A 14,102-nucleotide genomic window follows, 5' to 3' on the forward strand; every position below is an offset into this window, starting at 1 on the left:
AATCTGCTGTGCTCTAAGAGATGACTATGTTCAATTTCATTTATGCAATTGTAATTTTTTTTTTTTTTATCCTTTGCTTCCAGTTCAGCAATTATTTTGATCAGGGTCACATAACTTCTTATGGTTTCATTTTATGATTCAATTTCTGTTTTTTTTTGTTGTTGTTGTTGTTTTTGTTTCTCTATCTATAATTTCATTGTAGGCTTCTCTTGTGGGACTAGGCATAATTGGTGGAGATCTCTTAGTTTTCTGACTTTCATTGATATATATATATATATATATATATATATGTGTGTGTGTGTGTGTGTGTGTGTGTGTGTGTGTGTGTGTGTGTGTGTGTGTGTGTGTGTGTGTGTGTGTAATTTTTGGCTTTGTGTTCTACCCATCTTGGGAAAAGTCTTTTTTTATTGAGGAGGAAACAAGTATTTGTTCTTGTAGGATCTTCAATGAGTATTCTTTTTTAATATATGAACTGGATTAGGGTGGGAATGGGTTATAACTGCAAATGCACAGATTGTAGAGATTGCAAGAACATCAAAGGTACTTGAGGAACTGGGTCCTAGGAAACTGGGAATTCAGTCCTACTCACTCCACTTAAGTGCACTATTCACTGCAAGAGCTCCAGGTTGGGGAATCAGGAGCTGGAAAGTTGGGGAGCTAGGGGCAAGAGGCCATCTTCCACAGTGGCCTGTGCACCCTTGGGCTCAGGGGATCAGGGATTTGGGAACCCAAGGACCTCTCAGTGAGGAAGCCAGAACAGTCATCTTCTTCAGCAGCAAGTATGCAGGGTATAGGCAGCCTTAATGCTGTAGTAGGAGTACTGATACCAGGGAAATGGGAGGTGGGTAAAGAACCAGAAACTTTGGCTTACTCACTCTATGTGCATCCCCTCAAGAGCAGGGAATCTGGGAGTTGTGAATATAGGGGCAGGTCAATCCAAAAGGGAGAGCAAAAGGCCTGCTGCCAAAGCATGTAAACGGGCTCCAGGTAACCCCAAGTCATTAGCAGTGTCACCAGGACTAGGGAACTGGGAGGTAGGGAAGAAAAGGAGCTCTGTAAATTAATGAATCTTAAGGAGTTGTAAGAGGAAGTTGGGTTAATGCCTTAACCACTGAATAATCTCACAACTCTTAACCCACAACCCCATAATGAATACCAGCAAATCCACTAAGAAGGGCCCTCAGTGAGGAGGGAAATGATGATACCAGCACATGATGTATCCATACAAAGTTTCTACTTAATAAAATAAATAAATAATAATAAAAAGAGGAACTTGAGTATGAAGGTATAATAGACAGCCTCAGGTTTACTGAAATGAACTTCCAAACCAGGTACAGTTATGCAGGAAGAGATATTTATTGAAGCTTACAGATCCAGGGGAAGTTTTATAATGGAAGAAGTTGGCCCCCTCTTAAACCACTAGGCAGAAGCTACAAGTCAAAAGCCACACCACACAGCACACTTCAGGAACTTTGGCACAACTAAGCAATTTGCATATCTTTAGATTGGAATGTCAAATCCACCATCACACCTTAAGGGTAGACCTCTAGTCACACCTTCTCCACTCAGGTGGCTGCAGATCTAAATTGCAAACTATAAAAAAACACAATATATTAGGGACTATCTATTCAAACTACCACAGAAGGTAACATTCAATAATCCAGACCTGTTGATGGTTATGTGGATGTGTGCATCTAATCATATGTTTATCTTATGTTATTTAAATATGTTATACTTTAGAATTGTATAAAAATAAACAACATTATGAAAACAAAATTAAAACTTAAATTTATTTATTTTTAGAAAAACAGCAGGTTTGATGTGGGTAGGTCCCTAAAGAAATGAGGGACTGATTTATTTCTAAATATATTAGACAATTGGATTTCTAATTTAAAATCTGCAATCAAAGTTTAGGGTTCATACTTCTTCACTCTGAATTCTACAATGTATTTAAGAAATAATGAATATAAACAGAAAATACCTTTACTTTTGGAATGAAATCTTCAGTATATTTATGCTCGACTTGTAAAAAATGTCATGATATAAGACAGTACATACTGACATAATATTCTAGGTAGAGCTACGTAAAGATTATGTTCAAAAATTCAATCATTTTACACAGTACACTGTACATAAAAAACTCAAATGTCAATATTCAATTTCTACATTAATACGTATTTCTACATACATCAATGACTGTGAAAGTGGACATTGACATGTTAATTGCTGCTATCTAGAATGAGACTTTGTCATTGGTGTGGTTGCTTTGGTGGTACTATTGCTTCTGTAAATCTTCATTCTGCTCTTTAAGTAATCTTAAAAATCTCATTGGTTCACCAAAACTGAGTTTGGTATAATTGCCTTTTGTTTTGTCATCTATGCCTTGTCTGGGATAAATAGATGTGTGTTTGTATTGGGAAAAAAAAAAAAAAAGTTTCTTGGGATACCAGCTACTGGCTGGGCATTACTGTCCACAGTAACATGCTATCCTGCCATTCCCAGTCGGCCCTCCAAGGAATACTACATTCTTCTTTCTGGATTGTAAATGATATGTTGCTGTAATTCCATGTGTTTTATTTTGTTGCTTGCCCTGTATCCAACTTGAATTCCATACCCAAGCCAATTTCTTTTCTTATCAGCTTGTTCTAGTAAATGGTGATGGAAATAAACTGGATACAATTCAGGCCAGATGCATGAAAATGACAGCCTTTGTAAAAAGTGTTAGAGAGACCCTGAACATGGCTTAGGTACTTGGCTGTAGGCCTTTGGCCAAGATTATGAAATATGCTGTGAACATCCAGATCAAAATCAGATTAGAAGAAAATTATAATAACCATACCTCTGAAAACGTGTTGCATCTTTGAAAGAAAAATTGTTTGTGGCAAAGAAAATTTTCTTTCTATAGTCACATCCAAGATCTTCTTTTTGCTAGGATATAAATCCCTAGTCTTATTACCTCAAGGTTACTGCCTCTTGGGGAAATTTTGATTATGTGTTGCATCTAAATTCAAGTTCCTCAGTTGCCCCATCTGTCTCTATTTCTTTCTTTTCAGGAATTCATTCAGATTCCATGATCCAAGTTGACCTTCAAGTTTGCTCTCTAGGGAACATGCCTAGAGGTAACTGAGGGATTTGTTATATAATACAAGGTGTCCATATATGTTTTAATAATCATTAAATTCTTAACTCTTAATTTGTTTTCTGTTTGTTTTTGTTTATAGTCTTCAATACAAATGTCAAAACAGCTTATTCAGTTAAAAAATCTATTTTCTTTCATGTCATGGACTTAAGAAGGACTAACATCTTAACACTAACTCTTTTTATCTGAGAACATGATGATAATTTAATTTATTAAAATTTTATTTAATGATGCCTTCAGAGTTTTTAATTTTTCTTTAAGTAACTTTTTCAAGTTTCTTATTAAATCTATTCATATTAATTTATCTTTCTGTTACTATTTTGAATGTTATCATTTCTTTCATTAAAACATTTTCTAAGTGGCTGCCTTGAAACATGAGTTCTATTGATTTATGTGGATTAATTTTGTGCTCCTTAAACTTACTGTATTGTATTACAGTTTCAATAATTTTTAATTCTATTTCTTCCACTTTGTGGTTATGTCGGATATATAATCCTATCTTTTACAAATAGTAATATTGTAATCACTACTTTATTTGCCATTGTTAGACTTCTAATTTATTCCTCTATTGGAATATATTTAACATTAAAAGTCCCTCTTATAATACACAGTGCTCATATTTTCAGTATTTTAGATGTCTTGTAAAAAGTTATACATGCATACATATATATGCAGTCGTTTTGAAATAAATAGTGAGGGGGCTGGCTGTGAAGCATAAGGACCCAGGTTTGATTCCTCAGTACTCAAGTAAACCAGATGTACATGGTGGCACATGAGTCTGGAGTACATTTAAAGGGGCTAGATAGCCTGGAATGTCTATTCTCTCTATTTGCCTCTTATTCCCTCTCTCCACCAATAAATAAATAAATAAATAGAAAAGAAATATATACTAAATGTAGGGTTTGATGATGTATTAGCAGTTAAAAGTGGTAGCTTGCAAAGCCTGCCAGACTAGATTTAATTCATCAAACATCATGTAAAGCCAAATTGGCAGTGCCGTTTCAAAAGAACCCAACATGGCTACAAATAAAAGATAAATAAAAAGTTTAAATACATAGTGAAGAGATAACTATTAACTTATTAAATGACTTAGTTAACCAATTCTATTTTCTTGTGTGTGCAGGTGCATGTTTGTTTGTGGGGTGCCTGGGCATGTCTATGTGTATCAACGTGGTGCCCAGAGTATGCACTTGAGTGGTGCTCCTCAAGGTTATTATACACCTTTCAAAAGTACAGCATCTCTCATTGTTCTGGAATTCACCAAGTAGGCAATCTGCTAGACTGGCTAGTCAGTGAGCTCCATGATCTGCCTGTCTGTGTGTTCCCAGATTATAAATGTGCACTATAATGTGTAGATTATTTTCTACACATTCTAGAGATAAAACTCAGGTTCTCATGCTTATAAATGCAGTTATTTTGCCAAATGAGCCAAATCAACCCCACATCAATCTGCCTATGCCCCTTTTTAGTCTGTACAGAAAGATATACGAGGTCCCTTCTATATGGTCACAGCATCTCCCAGTAGTACCACACAGGACACCAAGCCTTAAACCAATAGGCCATGAAGTAAACTACTCACATTCAAAACATAGCACCCCTTTTGGTTCTTATTTAAAACCTATCAAATAAGCTATGATTTCCTTACAGAGCCCCAGTTCCTGACACCAGGTATTCATCATCTGCATACAGTACATCATTAATATATGTTGAAGAAATAAAAAACAGAGTTCAAATTATAAACAAGTCTAAAAGAATACTTTATGTTTAAGAACAAAGGGAAAATAGTTGTAAAAACTTAAAAGTTTAATAATCTGGGATATACTATAGAGCAGAATTAGGGGCTTTTCTAAGAGAAAGTAAGAGAAGGAAGCTGACATCTGTGAGGACATATTTGAAATAACTCGCAGTTTTTTTTGTGTTTGGCTCAACAAGGGCCTCAGATGTTAGGATTAACTGTAAAAAATAGCAAGTACTGAAAGTTTGGGTTATTAATTACTAGAAGCTCAGACCTAGTTTGTTGTTAGTGTTGTGTTCTATATATGTCAATAATATTGGTTACCTGCCAACTTACTGTCTATTTTATTCATTTAGTTATACATTTCTTAGAGACACAGAAGAGGAGAGAGTGATTGAGAATGAGCTTCTTGCTTTTGCAAACAAACCCAAATGCATGCACCATTTCGTGCGTCTGAATCTGTATGGGTATTGGGAAATCAAACATGAACCCTGGCTCACAAACTACAAGAAATCACCTTTAACCACTGAGAAATCTCCTGAGCCAAGTATAGTGCCTAAAACCTATAATGCCAGTATTTGGGAGGCTGAGAGAATCTTATATAGAGGAGGCCAGTTTAGGTCATATAGCAACAAAGTACCTGGCCAGCCTGAGCTACATAATAATACCCCCTTCTCAAACTCTCCCCACAAAACTTTGCAAAACAATTTACTCTGTTTTCTCCTTTGGAAGTTACCAAATATTTCAATGACTCAAAGTTTTTTAGGTAATACTCTCCAAGAATACATGCATAGCACATTATGTCAAATCTTATAAGAACAAAGTATTCAGGCAAAATATAATTGAACTAGATAAAGCCTAAAGCAAAATTACATTCATGGTTTATGATATTTTGGTTCATTTGAACCCTTCAAAGAATTACATTCTAAAAAGAGTTTCTGCCAACCTAATGAAACTTAACTTGAACCAAGCAACTGATAAGTTATTGCTTATATTTTACTTTGCTACATGTCAAAGAGCTAGCAATCTATAAACCGTCATAAATATGCTTTATATTTACATTAGAGCAATATTATGGGACACTTGTCTTTCAAATTACAAAGTAATATGAATATATAGCTTAAGTTATAATCAGACATTAATTAAAATATTTTATGTCAAAGAATACCTGCATATGATGAGAATGCTGAATTTTTCTTATTTCAAATGCCTTCACAGAGTTTAAAATAATAAAGCAAATTTATTTGCCAACTGTTCTCACTACATACTCACTACATACTAGTGCAACATCTTCATTATCCACTCATCAGTTGAGGGACATCTAGGCTGGTTCCATTTCCCAGCTATTATAAATTGAGCAGCAATAAACTTGGATGAACATGTACTTCTAAGGAAATGAGATGAGTCCTTAGGATATATGCCTAGGAGTGCTATAGTGCTATATGGTAGATCAATCTTTAGCTGTTTTAGGAACTTCCACACTGATTTCTACAATGGCTGGAACAGATTGCATTCCCACCAGCAGTGTAGAAGAGTTCCTCTTTTTCCACATCCTCACCAACATTTATGATAATTTGTTTTCATGATAGTAGCCAATCTCACAGGAGTGAGATGGAATCTCATTGTAGTTTTAATCTGCATTTCCCTGATGACTAGTGATGTAGAACAATTTTTTAGATGCTTATATGCCATTCCTATTTCTTTCATTGAGAATGCTCTATTTAGCTCCATAGCCCATTTTTTGATTGGCTTGTTTGCTTCCTTATTATTTAACTTTTTGAGTTCATTGAATATCCTAGATATTAATCCTCTATCAGATATATAGCTGGTGAAGATTTTTTCCTATTCTGTCATTTGCCTCTTTGCTTTTTTTCACTGTGTCAATTGCAGTGGAAAATCTTTGTAATTTCATGAGGTCCCAGTGATTAATCTGTGGCTTTATTGCCTGAACAATTGGGGTTGTATTCACAAAGTCTTTGCCATGATCAATATGTTGAAGGGTTTCCGCTACTTTTTCCTCTAGCGGTTTCAGAGTTTCAGGTCTGATGTTAAAGTCTTTAATCGATTTGGACTTACTTCTTGTGCATGGAGAGAGAGAAGAATCTATTTTAATCCTTCTACAGATATCCAGTTTTCCCAACACCATTTGCTGAAGAGACTGTCTTTTCTCCAATGAGTATTTTTGGCATTTTTATTAAATATCAGGTGGCTATAGCTACCTGGACTTACATCTGGTTCCTCTATTCTGTCCACTGATCTACATGTCTACATGCCAGTACCACAATGTTTTTGTTACTATGGCTATGTCGTATAGGTTAAAATCAGGTATGGTGATACCACCAGCCTTATTTTTGTTGGTCAGTATTGTTTTAGATATTCTAGGTTTTTTGTGATTCCAAATGAATTTTTGGATTATATTTTCTATTTCTGTGAAGAATGCCTTTGGAATTTTGATAGGGATTGCCTTGAATGCGTAGATTGCATTCAATTGATGAGAGTGGGGTGTTAAAGTCACTCACCACCACTTTGTTTAGTGTTATCTGTGACCTTAGTTCTAATAGTGTTTGTTTGATGAATTTGGGAGCCCCCATGTTAGGTGCCTATATGTTTAGGAATGTAATATCCTCCTGTTGGAGTGTGCCCTTAATCAATATAAAGTGACCTTCCTTATCTTTCTTGATTAATGTTCAATAAACTCTACCGTGTCAGATATTAGGATAGCAACCCCTATTTGTTTTCTAGGCCCATTTGCTTGAAACACCGTTTTCCAGCCTTTCACACTAAGATAATGTCTATCCTTTGTAGAAAGGTGAGTTTCTTGGAGACAACAAACTGTAGGATCCTGCTTTTTAACCCAGTCAGCAATCCTGTCTTTTCGTTGGGGCATTGAGGCCATTGATATTAAGAGATATTATTAAAAGGTGTGTATTTATGTTTGCCAATTTTTTTTTTGTGGTTTCAGTTCTACCTGTGTTTTCTTGTGTTAACTAGTATTTGAGTATTGCTTGTTTTTTCTAGGTTCCTTATATGTGTGCTTTTCCTTTTCTTCAGCATGGAGGATTCTATCAAGTATTTTGTGTAGAACTAGTTTTGTCTTAAAATACTCCTTTTTTTGTTATTGGCATGGAATGTCCTTATTTCTCCATCTATTTGAATGGATAGCTTTGCAGGATAAAATAACCTTGGTTGACAGTTGTTATCTTTCAGAACTTGGAATACATCACTCCAAACCCTTCTGGCTTTTAAAATTTGTTTTGAATAATCTGCTGTAATCCTGATGGCTTGCTTTTGTAGGTAACTTGATTTTTCTCTATAACTGCTTTCAATATTTTTTCTTTGGTTTGTGTGTTTGGAAGTTTGATTATAATATGGCGAGGAGAGGTTCTTTCCAGCTTTTGTCTGGCCTGAGTTCTAAAGGCTTCCTGTATCTGCATTGGTACCTCTTTCCCAATTTGGGGGAAATTTTCTTCTATGATTTTGTTAAAGATGCCTAGTATGCCTTTGGAGTGGAATTCTTCTTCTTCTATTATGCCCTGAATTCTTATATTTGATCTTTTCATAGTGTCCCGCATATCTTGAAATTCCCACTCATACTCTTCTATAAGTTTGTCTTTCTCTTTGTTGAACTGTATTAGATCTGCCACCCGGTCTTCCAGCTTAGATATTCTTTCCTCTCCTTCATCTATTCTACTGGTAAGCTTTTCTCCAGAGTTTTTTATTTCATTAACTGTGTTCTTCATTGCTAGTAATTCTGACTGGTTTTTCCTTACTATTTCTATTTCCTTATTTATGTCATGTATTGCTTTCTTAACTTCATTAAATTGGTATCCTGCATTTTCATTGATTTCCTCTTTGATTCCTTTGATTTCCTCTTTGATTTCTTTGATTTGTTCTTTGACCTCTTTGAACATATTTACAATCATTCTTTTGAAATCTTTCTCAGGCATTTCTTCTAATTCGTTCTCACTGGAGGTCATTTCTGATACATTAATACTTTTAGGTGGATTTATATCATCTTGATTTTTAGTGCTTCTTGTGTAATATGTATATATTTTTCATCTTGGATTAAGTTAATGCTTGGATTTTCTAGCTAGCTGGGTATTCTTAGCTGTATCAATTTATTTGATGTTATATATTTTCAGGGTAGGAGCTTAAGGGGTTAGGTGTGGCTCTTATGACTCTCAGAGTATCTACAAAGGTGTTTCTAGGGGTTGTGTTTCCCTGCTATCAGAGTATTCAAGTTGGCTGAGTGGAATAAAATACAGGCATATTCTAAAATTTAACTAAACATTGTACACATTCAATCAAAAACAGCCCCAAGTATGTATGCAAGAGTAGTTATTATAATGACCAGATCCTCTATCAATAAAGAGGTTAAGATTTCTGGTCTGTTGAGGGATCCAAGTCAGCTTGTGACCAAGTGAAACCCTTCCCTGGTGCAATCCCAGTTACCTTGGATGGTTTTGGTCTCAGTCAATTTGCTGCCTGTGTCGTCGGGCTGCTGTTCTCATTTCTGGAGCTGGGCACTGGCTTTTCCTGCTGTGCAAATCAAACCTGGCAATTGTGGCCCTGCAGGTCAGCACCTCCACTGCTGGAACTGCTGCTGCTAAAGCTGCCTTTGCTGGGTCTGTTGCTGCTCCTGCTGAAGCTGCTGCTGTTGGGTTCACCACTGCTGCTACCTCTGCTGCTCTGCTATAGCTGCCACTGCTGGAGCCACCACTGCTGCTGAAGCTGCTGCTGCTTGGTCCACTGCCACTGCTACCCCTGAAGCTGCTGCTGCTGGATCTGCTGCTGCTGCCTCTGAAGCTGCTGGTGCTGGGTCTTCCCCTGCTGTCGCTACTGGATCTGCTACTGCTGAGGCTGCTGTTACCAGTGCCGGTGCTGCTGATGTTGCTGCTGGACTCTGCTCCTGCTTGGGTCCTACTGTCGGCTCAAGTTGGTGTGGCCGGGTCCCAGACCGCTGCTCTGTTCGCTGGAACTGGGCACAGGCAGTGGGGGAGGGGAGGGAGCCACAGCTGCTCTAGTTCTCTCGCTGTTCCACGTGTTCTTCTACCTTGTGATTTGCTCCTCTGTTGTTCACTGCTCTCTCCCTTCACATTTCTAGAGTTGCCAAGAGCTCTGGTGTGATTGGAAGCTCCCCTCACCTGGCTTTCCCTGTGGCATAAGCTGAGCCTGGCTGCTTTCTGGTGTGCCGCCACCTCCACTGTGATTGCTGGACCTGCCGGGGCCACTTTTGCCAGCCTGGATGCTCTGGATCTCTTCCACTTCTCCACTGCTGTTTCAATTTCCTATACACCTCACTTTTTAGTAAAAGTGTGTATTTTGCTGAGTTTTTTTGGTCTTTTTCCCTCCTAGGCTGCTTTGGCGTGGTTCCTATGCTGCCATCTTAACCGGAAGTGATATATGATTTTTATGTATTTAGAAATAATAAAAATTTCACTAATCATCATGTGTTTTTTTTTTTTTTACTTACTATCTTGAAGTGCAAATAAGCATATGTAAGATGAAATAACTGAACAACCTCTACTAATTTCTGATGCCAGTTACAAATGTTTTTATAACATAAGTGTATAAGTGAGGATGGTATGAGATTTAAGTTTATAACAACATAGATTAACATTTTGTTGCAGTTTTACTAAGTAGAGTTTAGTGTGTACTGAGAAAAATATTGAACTGAGCTGAATTTTTCTTAATCAACTATCCAATTATTGAAGTCTTTGTTTAAATATATTTTAGACACAAGCTGTCTCTAGGGTTGCTAAGTTAACATACATAATTTATAACTTATAAGTTACTTATCTCTAGAATTTCCTATTTTATATGCTTTGATTGAAATTAACTCTACCTGATTAAAGACATGGTTGGATGAGAGAACTCTTATATCTGTTAAATCTTCCTAACCTTAGTATAAAGCATGCATATTAAGAAACAAACAAACACAAAAAAGAGAATGTTGAAAGGAGGCTTAATGTAGAAGCTACTGACTCACTTGGATTGTTACTCTTACTTTCCCTGCTACTGCTAGAGATTTATTGTAACATTTGCATTATTTAGTAAAATGAGTTTGGTAAGTTAAAGTATTTGTAGATAAGTATGTCTAAATTGAAATTTGAATGTAAAATGTCTATGCAATGAAACTTAAAAAAAAAGCATTTGAAAGATAAAATATGATTGTTATTGCTATATAACACTTTCTTTAAAAAACACAGAAAAGTTAGTGCTAAATATAATCTTATCATCATTCTCCAATAATCTGATTGTGCTCATTATTTATGTTATTGAACTATGATCAGTGGTGTTATTTTGTGTTACTTTTTAAAGGATATATAGCTACCGACTATTTTTTAGAATAATCTTATTAGCTATATTTTAATTTATAATTCTATTCAAGGCATTATTTCATTAGGAAGTTCAAATATCCAATTGTCAAAGCCATTGGATGTAATTTTACATTTTTTTTCTGGTCAGTATAAGAATAAGTATTTGATTTGGATACTACTTACCCATGATGCAAAAAAAAAAAAATAAAATAAAGAAATCTAAAATGAAATTATATTCATATTTCTTTTCATGGACTAAAAGACAATATAACTAAGCTGTTAATGCTGCCCTCATTGATGAACAGGATCACTGGAAACTCTAACAATGTTGAAGGTACAGTTGGGTTTTCATAAAATTTCTAGATGATTAAAAGAGTTGGGATGGAGAAGTTGCTTAGTGTGAAAGGTGCAAAGCATGAGGACACAGGTGGAATTCAGTAGCCTCATCAGTCAGATACACAAGGAGGTGCATGCATCTGGAGTTCATTTGCAATGGCTGCAGTCCTTAATGTGCATATTATCTCTCTATTTGTCTCTTCCTTCCTCTCTCTCCCCTTTTTTTTCTCAAATAAATAAATATTTTACAAGTTCATACAAATTCCAGGCTTTCCAAAATGGCAAAATCGTCTTTGAAAAGCATAACAAATTAGAAAATTCAAATTTAGTTACTTTAAAATATGTTATTGCTATAGAAGAGGTTACAGGCTAAGGAAATTGAATGGAGTTTCTCAAAATAAGCATGATAATTATAATGACTGATTTTATACAATGTCAGATAATCAGTGGGATAAAGAAGATTCTCTTCAACTCATTAGTCTAGGAAAATTGAGCATTTCCATGCAAAATAGTGTATTTGGAATGCGTACTTGACATTATACAAGAATATAACTCAAATTTGATCACAGATTCATAAGCAATATCTAAAACTATAAAATTTTATAATCAAACAAATTTTATGATATCAGATTTAGTGATTATTTCTTAAATATGAACACAAGGTATAAAGTGACCATAAGAGTAATAATTCAGTTTATGAATATCATCAAAATTATAAACTTTTGTGGTTTAAATAATACCCCCAAGAAAACAAAAATATGGCTAATACACTTTACAAATTACCTCCCTGATAAATTAAGTCCATCCAAAATATAGTTTGGTAAATATTTCACAATTGAACATCAAAAAATTAGCCATATGATGACTGGTATAAGCAGTAGGGTGCAATTGTAGAACACATGATTAGTGTTTGAAAATGGGCAGAAAAGAATGTGAATGGGATTATCCACAAAGTATGCAGAAATTTCCAATTAGCTCTTTATAAACATACTCAACATCATTAATCACCAGGGTAGTGCAAGGCAGAGCCACAATGAAATATAAGTGAAATCTGTTGGGATTGTTATAATCAAAAGTCACAGAGTTATAAGTATTAGTGAGAATATGAACAGATTGCTATATTAGTGAATAGTTGGTGAAAAGGTAAAATGCTGTAACCACTCTGGAAGTGTTTAACAGTTCTTCATGAATTCATACAAACATGTAACTCAGCATGTATCCCACTCTTATAAGCAGAGATTTAAAATATTTAGACACATTATTAATTGTTATAGACAGCTATGGCGGTACAAATCTTCACTCCCAGCACTCAGGAAGCAGAGGTAGGAGGGCTGCTTTGAGTCTGAGGCCAGCCTAGGACTGCAGAGTGAGTGCCAGGTCAGTCTGGGTAAGAGTGAGACCATACCTCAAAGCAAAACACCAAGAGTAACTTGTTTATAGTAGTATTGTTTATAATATACAAAAGAGGAGAAAATTCAACTGTTTATGAACTAATAAAAAAAGAAATATGTTATATCCATAAAAAAATTATTTAGATGGGAAGTGAATGTAGTAATCTCAGGGTACAACATGAATGAACCTTGAAAACATGACAATTATTAAAAGATGTGTAACATGAAACCCACACATAGAATGATACCATTGACAGCTGATGTAGAATACAGAAATTGGCAGAGCAGGACTGAGAGTGTTGAATGTATACTACAGATGAACATGTGTATTCATTCCAGGCCATTGAGAATTACGTGCCGTTATATCTCAACAAAAATTAGGAAAGGATAGCTTTTTAAAGTGAAAATTATTAGTAGCACATGTGCATTAAGACACTGATCTACCTTATGGCTAACATAGGTATCTTTTTTTTTTTTTTTTTTTTTTTTTTTTTTTTTAATTTTTATTAACATTTTCCATGATTATAAAATATATCCCATGGTAATTCCCTCCCTCCCCACCCCCACACTTTCCCGTTTGAAATTCCATTCTCAATCATATTACCTCCCCATTACAATCATTGTTATTACATATATACGATATCAACCTATTAAGTATCCTCCTCCCTTCCTTTCTCCACCCTTTATGTCTCCTTTTCAACTTACTGGCCTCTGCTACTAAGTATTTTCATTCTCACACAGAAGCCCAGTCATCTGTAGCTAGGATCCCCATATGAGGGAGAACATGTGGCGCTTGGCTTTCTGGGCCTGGGTTACCTGACTTAGTATAATACTTTCCAGGTCCATCCATTTTTCTGCAAATTTCATAACTTCATTTTTCTTTACCGCTGAGTAGAACTCCATTGTATAAATGTACCACATCTTCATTATCCACTCATCTGTTGAGGGACATCTAGGCTGGTTCCATTTCCCAGCTATTATAAATTGAGCAGCAATAAACATGGTTGAGCATGTACTTCTAAGGAAATGAGATGAATCCTTTGGATATATGCCTAGGAGTGCTATAGCTGGGTCATATGGTAGATCAATCTTTAGCTGTTTTAGGAACCTCCACACTGTTTTCCACAATGGCTGGACCAGATTGCATTCCCACCAGCAGTGCAGAAGGGTTCCTTTTTTTC

Source organism: Jaculus jaculus, chromosome 7, assembly GCF_020740685.1.
Source record: "Jaculus jaculus isolate mJacJac1 chromosome 7, mJacJac1.mat.Y.cur, whole genome shotgun sequence".
In the NCBI taxonomy this organism is placed as follows: Eukaryota; Metazoa; Chordata; class Mammalia; order Rodentia; family Dipodidae; genus Jaculus; species Jaculus jaculus.